Source organism: Chrysemys picta, chromosome 5 (genome assembly GCF_011386835.1).
Source record: "Chrysemys picta bellii isolate R12L10 chromosome 5, ASM1138683v2, whole genome shotgun sequence".
NCBI classification, from domain to species: Eukaryota; Metazoa; Chordata; order Testudines; family Emydidae; genus Chrysemys; species Chrysemys picta.
Window position 1 is genome coordinate 110047458 of NC_088795.1, and position 12673 is coordinate 110060130.

Here is a 12673-nt window from a genome sequence, read left to right on the forward strand (position 1 = left end):
AAAAAGCAACAGAGGGTCCTGTGGCACCTTTGAGACTAACAGAAGTATTGGGAGCATAAGCTTTCGTGGGTAAGAACCTCACTTCTTCAGATGCGAAGAAGTGAGGTTCTTACCCACAAAAGCTTATGCTCCCAATACTTCTGTTAGTCTCAAAGGTGCCACAGGACCTTCTGTTGCTTTTTACAGATTCAGACTAACACAGCTACCCCTCTGATACTCTATTCTATGCTATATTTGTAATTTTTCTTAATTAAAAGTCTCTGGCTTAAACTGACAAATGGAAAGGTATTTTGATTTGATTGCCATACTTTCTTTAGCTCACTCTGTATATGCTGCAACAGCTAGTCATAATAGTGTTTTCATAACTCTCACAGTTCTGAGACAACACTGAAGTACTGCAATGTGAGCAAAGTAAAGTGGCAGCTATAGATCAGTATTTCCTTGCTTTTGGTTCATGTAAGATGACTAGCTTTATTGAATAATTTTGGTATACAGTAGTCAACAGTTGGGCAAGTTTCCTGGCAATGCTAGTAGTATCTGAGTTCAAATCCTGATTATAGAATGGTGCCTGCCTTGTCTGTACTACTCTAGTGGTGTAAAGCACCTGGAAAGCCCATTTCCATCTACCTGAGAATTCACATTACATAAGTGAATCTCTAGCTGGCATTGAGCCAGCATATCAGCTCCCCTCAAGTCTTAAGTACAGAGGGCATTTCTAGAGAAATGGTCAGTTAGCAGGAGTGCCTCTGCACACTGTCTCTGGCTGCCAGTGCTTTAGTAGACTGTAGAATCTCTTCCTGCCCTGACCATGCAGTGTTGGGGAAAGCCTTCAACCATTCTATCACCTTAGGCCAATATTCATTTTATCTCTATCTCCATGTAGTCGAAGAAAAAAGAAGGATTTTCCTTAAATGACTTGGCAATTAGGAAGGAGGGAAGTACTGTCCCTTTCTCTCTCAGCTGCGACGAGGGCGGAAGAATTGATCAAAAATTCCAGTTAGGAAATCCAATGCAGAAGACAACATATTTAATGTTTTAGGTTACTGAGTCTATGCCTCAGTCCTTTTTACACCTTAACAAAAAAGAATATAAAAATGGTTGGGATAAGGAGAGAAAGACAATGCATATGGAGAAAAAGTCACTGTGGATCCTAAAACAAGTCATATTAATTTAAAGAATAAAAAGAAATAATCAGCAGAAAATCCTACTGGGAAATTTGCCATACTGGAAAGATCTTCCAGTGATGTCACTGCAGGCTGTTTTTTAAATTAGAGGATACCTTAAGTTGCCCCTTTGCATTTAAAAACAAAAAGGAAAGGCTAAATACAACCTTTGTGTAACTGGGAACAACTTCATTAATCAGTGGCATTCTAATCAGCTTGCTCCAGGGGTGGATATGGCTCAAACTGTCAACATGACCAGTCAGGACATGTTATTCAAAGTGTCTAAGAGATTTCTTTTGTGTGGTGATATATTATTGCTGTCCTTCTGAGGTGATGTAATTCCCAAGGACTTCATATTCTGTGGTGGAGCTTGCCATATTTTTATCAAACTCAGGGATTTTGAAATAAAATGGGATTCATGTGTGATGAGTTTGATCTTCCAGGTGAAGAACTGGGTTAGTGCCTTACTTTTGCAAGGCACGATTGTTCTTTTGGATTGCACAGAGTTCTGTGCACAGTCTGATCTCCAAACTACATTTTTGTTTTGCAGTAGGACTTAGGGTATGCAATAACACTCCCGTGGCTGGCCCGTGTCAGACAGATCTGTCTGTGGGGTTATAAAATTGTAGTGTAGATGTCTGGGCTTGGTGTGGAGTCTGTGCTCTGGTCTGGGACTCACTGCTCACAGGACTCGGTCCGGGCTCCAGGACACTGAGAGCAGTGAGTCCCAGACCGGAGCCCGGGACCAATCATCTGCAATTTGATAGCCCCAAAGCCAGAGTCAGCTGACACAGGCTAGCTACAGGTTATGTCTACACAGGGATAAAAACCCCATGGCTGGCTCGGGTCAGCTGACTCAGGCTTGCAGGGCTCGGGCTCTGGGACTGAAAAATTGCTGTGTAGACATTTGGACTTGGACTGGAGCCCAGGCTCCGGGACCATGCAAGAGTGGAGGGTTTGAGCTTGAATGTTTACCCAGTGACCTTTGTAGGCCCAGCAGCCCAAGTCTGAGTCAGTTGACACAGCTATGCTTCGGGGCTTTTATCCTTGTGTAGACATACCCATAGAGATCCTGATTGACATGGAGGCCCCAGGTACAATCACACAATAAGACCACCCCAGTTCCAAACAGTTTTCTGTCTAAATAGACAAGACAAATGGTGGGAGGGAAACAACTTGCCTAAGGTCACCCAGCAGGTCAGAGCTGGGAAGAGAACACAGGTTTCCTAGATCTTAGTCAAGAACCCAGTGCCTCAGACCACACTGACTTGAAGTAAGAATGGCAAAGGGGTGTTTCTTTTTAGCTCCGTGGATACCTGCACTAGACTTCTGTGGACTCCTGCATTACCTGGGTGGGCCGTGTGCTAAATTCAGTTGTATGCTGTTGGCTGGCCTGTGGGAAAGGAGCAGATGGTCTCAGGTCAGTTCCTAGGAGCCAGGTGTCTACACCTGCCTCGCTGGCCATGGTCAGTAACGAGCTTTCTTCTTGGCAGCCTCTGAGAAGGCAGGGAGCGGCTGGACATGGAAACTAAACTAGCCTTTCCCCTCCTAGAGGTGTCCCCTCCCCAGAGCCAAGGTAGGGGGGCAGGGCAGCCACACACAGCTGCTGCCTACCCCCTAGGTATTCTAGCACCGGTCCCTGCACTGGGGTGCAGCCAAGGGCTCCATGTCCTGGGCTGGGCGTAGAGAGGTGTAGATGCTTTGCTAACGCTTTGTGCAGCAGCGTTGGCACCCAGGTGCCCCCGGGCAGCCATGAATGGGGCCGTCAGGGAGCTCCAGGCAGCCCAATGCGGGGCTCGCAGAACCATCCAAGCGATCCAGCGGGATCGGATGCTGCCCCCCCTCCCCCCTCCCCGTCAGGGACTCAGCAGCAGGTTGCAGGGGGAGGTGCCCCCCTTGCGCCTCCCTCTAAGGTGAGCTGGCTGGCTCCCACGCTGCGAGAGCCGCTGCTGCTCGGCTCTGGCACACAGGCGCGCGGCGGACCCTACACAGCGCTGCCGCTCGCTCTCTGCACTCGGTGGCGGAACATCGTGCCGCCTTTTTCTTCCCCAGCCCCGACGAGACTTAGGCGATCCCACCCCTCTCAGCATGAACGCGAGGAGAGTGGAGAGCATCTCGGCGCAGCTGGAGGAGGCCAGCTCTACAGGCGGTAGGATGGGGGAGCATGTTGGGCTTTGATTCTTGTTAAGCAGAAACCTTGCAAGTTGTCAGAGGGACCCTCTTCGCCGCTTTGCATGAGAGAAATAAATCTGTGCTGGCTTGAGAGAGGGAGGCGATTAATGCATGAGATCCAGGTCAGAGAAATGTTAAATGCCTAGGAAAGCCTATCCTAAGTTGTCCACTGTGAACCTTGCTGGTACTTTTGCCTTTCCTGAAATTAACGGAGGCTAGATATGAAACTGCCAAATGCAACCTGCACGTGTTCTTTCCAATTGCTAACTCTCACATGAGTTATTTTGATCAGTCACACTTGTACTTTCCTGCATTGATCACATTTGTACTTCCCTGCGTGTGTGATGTCTAAATAAAAAACAAAACTATCTAGTTGAAGACAGTGACACTCTTTATAACAGAAACACTATCTGGTCGATCTCTTCTTGTTTTTCCTGTGTTTTGCAGTTCAACATATTCCAAAGAAACTGCATGGAGTAACTTGCATTTTAGAAAGGAAATCAGGGAGTAGGGATTGCAGTTTACATCCAACGTGCACAGGAAACTGATTTATTTAGATATGAAACTGTTTGGATGGAGAGAATGTATTTTTATTTACATTGCTGGTATCAGGGATGATGCCCAATTCTTAACAGCCTGCTGGGTATGGAGAGAAGTGAGAATTCATGCAGAACTCTTGCAAAATAACATTACCGATCCTTTTGACATGTATTTGTCAAGGAAAGATGCAAATGTGTTAATATTTCCTGCTGTATTCTTAGGCTCCTGCTTGCAAACTGCTTGATGCCAAGCAGAGAATAGCATCGGCTTTGAAGTGAGGTTACATAAGAGAGGCAGCAGAGTCCTAGCCACTGCCTGCTTCCTACTGCTTCAAAGTAGTTTTCTAAGCAAAAGTCTCTGATCCACGTGCACTCTATAGGGTTGTACCCATCGTCCACTCACTGCCTGGCCTAATGTCCCCAGGCAATGTTCTGTTTTCATCTACTTTTCTCCCTTTCAAAAATTAGGGCTTGCAGTTTTACAGACAGGATATTAGGGCACTTGAACTTTATAAAGGAATCTTGATCATTGTGTGTGTAATTGTGGTTTTTAGGCTATATCGTTAAACTGTATATGTGTATCATATGACAGAAAAAATAAGCAGTGCTTTAAAAACAAAGGGTCTTTTTAGTCTGAGAAGTAACTCTGTAGAAGTGATGCTGTGATACTCCATATTTCTTGTAAGCTGTGGAAACTTGGCCTGGAAACCACTGAGACTTTTTCCTGTCAGCATTAGGCTCTACTTGGGATCTAAAAATCAAGATGGTTTATTTCTTTCTCATATTATCTCCTGTAGTAAATATTCTACATGCCAAATTATTCCCTCAGTTACACCTGTGAAATCCCCATCCAAGGCTCATAGGGTTAAACAGGTGGAACTAAGGTCATAATTTGGAGACAGTGGGGTTGCACAGCTATTACTGAGGCATAATTTGGTCAATGGATTGTTATTAGAAGTGATGTGTAAGAAAGGGTGAATGCAGCATGATTTTTTCTCGTCACAGGTAGAGTTTTCAGAGTTAGCAGTAAGGGGGAAATGTTTGCATGTAAACTGAGGAAATAAGGTCTGAAACACTGGGACATAATAAACATGAAATGTCTAGATGCAGTTTTTACAGAAATACTTTTTTTAGATGAACCTGCACTTTAAAATTTTAACATGTATGTTCAGCAGAATTACTCTTTTGGTTCTCTTGACGTGCATCCTGCTTGCTCATAGAATTTTTAATGGACACCTCTTTAATATATATGGTTGATATTGATAAAATTAGTAAACTGAATTTTCACTACTTAATTACAAAAAGCAAAGGGTGAATTTTTACAAAAATATAAAGCACACAGTGTACACTATTTTGGCAGGAAATCTTAAAGTGGAAAAAAGTTGTTGACCACATCTACTTTATTGTAATTACAAGTCTCAAAATAAATGGCTCCTTCTTATATAAGACTATTGTACCTGGGCTTAGAACTCATAATAATTAGCCTGATTTTTCTTGTCCCTGATCACGCAATATTACACACATGCATTACTGTACTCGGCTGGACTTCACTGGGACTATTTACGAATAAAGTAGTGCATGTGTATCAGTCTCTGCTGGATTTTGGTCTTTACCTTTAAAACTCAAAATATCTTACTTACCAAGGATAAAGCATAGTGTGATATTTGCACTTACAATATTAGGCTTTAATGTTGTTTAGAATCTTGTAAAACTATTTTAGATAAATGTCATTCGGCATTGCTAAGGGTCTTACAACTTGACCATTTAAAGGGGCAGTGTCCAATCAATTTAGGGAAGGAGAAGCTACACAGGGAGAAAGATGAAAAGAGACTTTTTGGAAAGGAGAGGGAAAGAGAAAATACACAGGAAAGACAGTTGCAGAGAAAGGAGAAAAGAAGGTAAAGGAAGCCTTCACAAAGCACTTCAACTAATACCATAAGTACAAGATCTATTGAAAAAGATAGGGACCCAGTTTGGTAGTGCTGGAGCAGGGAGCTGTAAATTACACCTACTAATGCCAGTCCATTCCCCTTTGATCTTCCCAACATGGTGGCAGCTAGAGTTTGTTCTGGGCTCTAGGAATTCTGCAGTAGGAAGGAACTGAATCAATTTCTCCTAGGATACCTTGGTCAGTCTCTTTCTGCTCGAATGCTACCACTTTTTTGGCTGCGCAAGACCTCCTTCCAGGATAAGGAAGATTGTGGCCATTTTGTGCTGCTGCAGTCTTGTTCCAGTGGACTTTTCACCTTTGGGGTCTTCTGCCATGTTAACCTGAGGCTGGAGAAAATCTAGCCATTTGTATATCCCTTTATAGGCACTGAATTGACTTAAATATGCTATTTCCAACCTGTGTATGTTCCTGCAGACATTATGAATAAATAAGCAAAGGAACAAATGAAATGGACTCATGAAACGTGAGGGAGGAAAATCAGTATTTTAAATGGAATAGTATGCAGTCTGCAAGGGAAAGTGACATAACATTTAAGGGAGAATGGCAAACAATGTAAATTAATATATAATACTGAACTTGTCTCCTTTGGCCTCCGTATAGCTGATATTTCAACAGTGGGTGATGTTGTACACCATCCTGTATTCACTACACATCCCAAACTCCAGTTGACTAAATGGAGATTTGGCATTCCTTGTGCACCCAAAAATCAGGCTCCAAGAACACTGCAATAACTAGATATTTCGCAACAATACATTGAAGACAAGATGTTTAATCTTTAGTTTGAATATCCCTTTGTAGGCATAGGTCATAATCTCAAGTCTAGTTAAGTAACTATTTTTGGATTAATTATATGCAAAATTCTGGTAGAGATCCTCATTTCACATTATACAGTTAAAATACCTCGGCTTCCCTCTGAAGAGCAATTTTACAGGGTTTGTTTCCTATCTATTTTGCATTGTTGAGCAGTTACTATGCAAGCTAAGGGTATTGATGAATAAGCAAATACACTCGAAGTTTCTCCAGACATATAGGGTTTGATGCACGTACTCCTTTCCCAGAGTTTATTCAACTGTTGTAAAATATATTGAGGCAGATAGTGTCTATCAGTTAATGCAGCTATAAAAAGACAAAATCACACGTGTCATGGAAAGCTTTTATATTTGAGTCAGATGTACACTTAAGATTGTCTTCTGCTTAGAGCTGAATATTTGATATGTGCAACATTTAGCTGTATTTTATCCAGTCTCAGCCATTCTCTTTACCATTATGATTTATGCTTGGTGTTTGGTGCATGACAAAGAGAGCCACTAAAAATACCATGAAGGCTGGTGATTTTGTTTTATTTCATGGATGTGCACATTCTTGTCATGCTGCCCCCCTCCCTTCCTGCTTGTCTCCTCTTTCTTGTAAGCACAAAGTGTATTGAAATACACTGTATAAAGATCTTGTTCTCCAAATCATTCAGAGGGCAGGTCTTCACTACGGGGGGGGGTGGGGGTGTTGATTTAAGATACGCAAATTCAGCTACGGGAATAGCGTAGCTGAATTCGACTTATTGGAGCCGACTTATCCCGCTGTGAGGACAGCGGCAAAATCGACCTCCGTGGCTCCCCGTCAATGGCGCTTACTCCCACCTCCGCTGGTGGAGTAAGAGCGTTGATTCGGGGATCGATTGTCGCGTACCGATGAGACGCGATAATTCGATCCCCGAGAGATCGATTTCTACCCGCCGATTCAGGTGGGTAGTGTAGACCTAGCCACAGTGATGTTTTTTCCTCTATTTCACCATCCTAACTTCATACAGAATGGAACAGACAGTAGGGACAGCTGTGAGCACAGCAAAGCATGTGTCTGCTTTGGGATCTGCATCAAATGCAAGCTCTGCAACTCCCAGGCACATCCTGGGTCCCTTTCTATGAATTGGACTCAAGTGGGAGGAACCGCTTATTGCTATACCTTCTTAACCCACCTCCAGAAATAGCACTGAAAAGGGAAGCCCTAACTTCTTCTTTTCACCTAAACACTCCCCTGTTGCAGCAGGGATCTCCGCAAATAGTAAATTGATGTTGGCAGGCAGGTAGATTACATGGATGCTGTGGCCTGGAGTTGTTACCACATAATAATGGACCCTGCAGTAACAATAGTAAATATTTGTAGTGGTAACCCACTGTATGTTTTTTACACTACAACTGCAGTAAAACTCTACTCCTTGGATTTATTGTTGGTGGGTTTCCTTACAGAATGATGTTTCCTCTGCCCCTTCCAAAATGGCTATATTGCTCACAAGGAAACAGTTGACAAACAGGTGGGTGCATAACTGTCTGCTTGTCTGAAGTTTGATGAATAGTTTTCATAAGCAGCACTGTTCACTGAATATTTTGTATTAGTAGTGGCTTCTTCTATTACTTGAGATGAATGAAAAATGGCGCACAAGGTTGTGAAGTGGGTCTAAAACCCAACTATGTTTTAATAACAACTACAGTCAATACATTCTGGACAAAACAGCACTCTTATTTATTGGCATGCATTCTGATTGATAGACATGGGGCTCATTCTGGGGAGGCAAGGAGAACATCTGTGAGGCATCTCATCCTCTTCAGTGGGGCAGGATCTGTCTCTGTTTCAAAGCTGTGCAGTAGGAGGTGGGCCTAGCTACAAGCTTGTACGGGCACCAAGTCTCCTCAGAGTTTGACCTGTGATTTATCTGGCTACTCTGTACGGTGCTATCAAGAGATCTGGTGGTCTGCATATGTTTCGTTTTTGTTCTAGCCATCCCTGCAGAATCCTACCCTAACTAGCAGGATCTCTGCTTGCCACTGCTGTGCTCACTAGGGCCAAATTTGGCCATTGTCTATAGAGTTGGGTAGACATAACAAATAGGAGAGCCTTCCAGAAAAGTTGGATGCTGTGTAACAAATTATCTCTTGTCTAGAGAGATCCTATGGAGATTTGGCAGATGATTAATTATTGTCTTCTACTGTTCTCCTCTTAATAATTATTTTATAATCCTATTATATACTTCCTCCTGTAGCATAGATCTTCAAACCTATGGGGTCATCGGGAAAGGAAAATTAAGATTCAGGTATGCCACTCCCCTATTCCTTATGTCCTCCTGATGGGATCCATTGTGCTTCTGTCTCCTACATCTGTGGAGGCAGTGGGCATGATTTGGCCCAAGACTGACTGACTGATAAGAATTCAAAAGGTCTGTATGAAGTTGCATGATTGGAACCAATTAAAATATTTGGCCAGGTCCCAATGATACAGAGCGCTCTTACCAAGGGGAATAAACCAAAATGCAGAATAAAAGCTCTATATTAGCATATATATCATGCTTTATGGCATCCAGGAAGAGAGCTGAATGCTATTTTCAAAGCAGCCCTGTCTCCACCTCTCCAGAGTCAGAGATATGAGAACCCAGAGAAAGGGACAGCAGTAATAACTTATAAAACAGCAAAATGGGAGTTTTTAATAACACCTTTAATAGCTGGATTCCCCTGGGAGGGAGAACCCCAGCTTGTGGTCACTAGCTATAAATAGAGGTTTGGCAGGTTGTTCTGGGGGTTGGGGAAAATATTCTTAGATATCAAGCAATTTAAGGCACTTGAGAACTGTTCAGTTCACATTATATTGCTTCTATCTTCTAAAGAGAAATATTTCTTTGCCCACAAGATCCCACATAATGAATTTATATTCTTTATTTTGTTGTTTGAACACTGATGGTTTGCTGGGTGCTTTACAGAACAAAGAGGAGAGAAGGTTCTTGCTTTCAAGGGGCACAGTCCTCAGATTGGCACCCATATCTCCCACTTTATTTTAATGAGAATTGAGGGCTCTTGGGAAACAGCCAGTCCTGCACAGGATCAGGCCCTAGATAGTATACTAGGAGACTGTCCCTGCAAACTCATGCTCACATGAGTAATCCTGACTTACACAAGTAAACCCATTGGCCCTGATCCTGCAAATGCTTATGCACATGCTGATAGAACTATTGAGGTAAGCAGTTAATCATTTCCTTAAATGTTTGTAGGATATACACCTTAACGTACTTAAAACCGCCTTCACCAAACAAGGACCACCGGAGAAGTAGATTGCGTCATGAAATGGGCTGCCCAAATACCTCAAGAGAAGCTGTTTCAATATAGAACTAAAACCTCTTCTGATTGCACACCCCTAATTGTCACGTATCACTCCACACTGGAACCAGTGCAGGATATCATCAAACAATTATAACCCATAATCAATGGGGACCCCATCTTGACAGAAATCTTTCCTGAACCCCCATATCTGGACTTCAAATAATTCCCCAAACACTCCAAGCTCATCATCTGAAGTAAGGTCCCCACAGACCAGGACATACCAACTCAAAGTGGCCCCAGACTTTGCCAGAACAAAGATCTGCAAAATCTGCAGATATATGTCCTCTGCTACAATGATCAACACCACCCACAATGCACCTTTCCAGATCCTACACATGCCTATCACAACATGTGGTGTACCTCAACCGGTGCACTAAATGCCCCAATAACAATTATGTGGGTGAAACTAGACAATCACTATGCACTCAAATGAACTCACACAAGAAAATGATTAAAGACAAAAACACCACATCTACCCTTTTCACAAAGTGATCTCTCTATGTCCGACCTCTGTCCTCATCCTCAAAAGAAACCCGCACAACACTTTCAAAAGACAAACCTGGTAGCTTAAATTCAAAACTCTTCTAGACTGTACAAATCATGGACTGAATAGAGATACTGGATTTATGCCTCATTACAGCAATCTATAACCCACTAACCCCCTCTGTGTCCCAAAACTGCAGAGATATTAATGGTCTGCTGTACCTCACATGGTCTCTTAAAACATATGCTAGCTACTTATGCTAAAAAATCTGCCCATCTTGCATGTAGCTGTGACACATGCAGTAACTTTCCCAGACCTGAAGAGCTGTGTGTGGCTCAAAATCTTGTCTCTCACCAACAGAAGTTGGTCCAATAAAACATATTACCTCACCCACCTTGTCTCTGTAGTACTGGAGTCATTTGACTTCAGTGAGACTACCTGTGTGACTAAAGGCTTGGCTACACATCAACAGCAATTAAATAAGCTGTTGGTGTCCACACTGCCCTCCACACTGCCCTCTTTCTGCTTGCACCGACTGATGTGGGGCATTGTGGGTCACTGACGGCCACACAGGGCTCACAGTTGGAGGCCCCAGCCCTGGGGCTGACAGCTGGAGCGGAAATGTGAAATAATAACAGTTGTGAAACTGGTAGGCTCCCTGCTGTGAAATGGAGCCCCAGGCTGGTGGGCCCCGGGGTGGGGAGCTCCTGCCTTGAGCCTCACGTGGGGCTGACAGCCAACAGATGATGTAAGTAACAGTGTCTGCAGACACTGCATCACTCCAACTACATTGACCTAAGCGCTATGCCTCTCCAGGAGGTGGACCTTAACGTTGCCTTAACTCTGTAGCATAGACCAGGCCTAAGTGTTTGGAGGCTTGGTTGCCCATTGCTCAGATTGTTAGAATTATGGTCCAGCATGTGGATATTTAGTAACCTTTGTTCACAGGAGATGTGTTTTATAATACATAGGCCCAAGGTAAAAAAGTCAGGAAAATCAAGGTTTAAAAGAGGCTAGAATTAATAACGTGGGAGAAATGAGGGATTGAAACAAAAGCATAAGGTTGAGGACTTGAAAGAGTGACATTTTGAGTTAAGAGTTCAATTGGATCAGTTGACAGTTTGTGTTTTTTGACAATCTTTTTAATTTCATTTTTTTTCTTGGCGTCTATACCAGCTAGCTTAAATGAGCCCCTATGCGTAATTGTAATGGGTATTAATTTCAAATGTGCTGTATTGCAATTATTTTTAATTAATACTATTGCTTTTTATTTTTCAGTCAAGCCTGGCAAAGTCCATTGTAGCCCATAAGAAAAGTGTCCAGTAAATCAAAAGAATGTAGATGTAGACAGTATATTTTTTTACAATAATCACTATTTTGTATTTTTAGGACTCCCTAAATATTTTCCCATAGGATTTTTATGGGTCTCCATATTTTCCCTGTATGTTTTATGCATTTTAAGGGATATAATCCCCAACACTATTATAGAATTCTGAAGTGAATTTATTTTTGCTGTTTTGTACTCATATTTCACTTGCAATCTAAAGTTTTTATAGAAATGCTTTCCACAATCATGACCCCCCCCCCCCCATACATGCCCATAATTAATGGTACAGCTGCATAGCATCAATATGAAAGAAATGGTTGTGTGTTCATTGAGAAGAATGAGCTGTCAGCTAAAAGAGATTGTCATGCATAACATGTCAGCTAAGGTTAAGTTTTCCCTTGTAAAGAAATATTCTTTCTTGTTTAAAAGTTAGCATTGTTTTCACTATTCTCATTTTATAGGGAAATAAAACAAACCATAGGCCGGATCCTCAACTGGTTAAATTAGCATAGCTCCATTAAGGCCAATGGATGTCTGGCCCTGTAAAACACATTACAATAGTATGCCAGTGCAATGATAAAATAGCAACACCTGGAATGCTTTGTGAGACAAGATGACCAGCTGGTTACCTTATATGTTTCACAGGATAACTATGTAATGGAGGATGTTGGTGCTAATATTAAATTAGTGGTAGAAAAACCAAAATCTCTTATTGTGTTAAATATTTTTCTTGTTGTTCAGTCTCCTCACCATAAGCTCTCAAGTGAAGGTAATTGTGTTTGATATTATCACAGTCATGAATTTTTTATTGACCAATCAAATCCTTATTTGCTAAATGCAAGTTTACTTTTGTTACTGATCTGAACAAAGGTATCTAGGGTTTCTTTGAAAATACAAC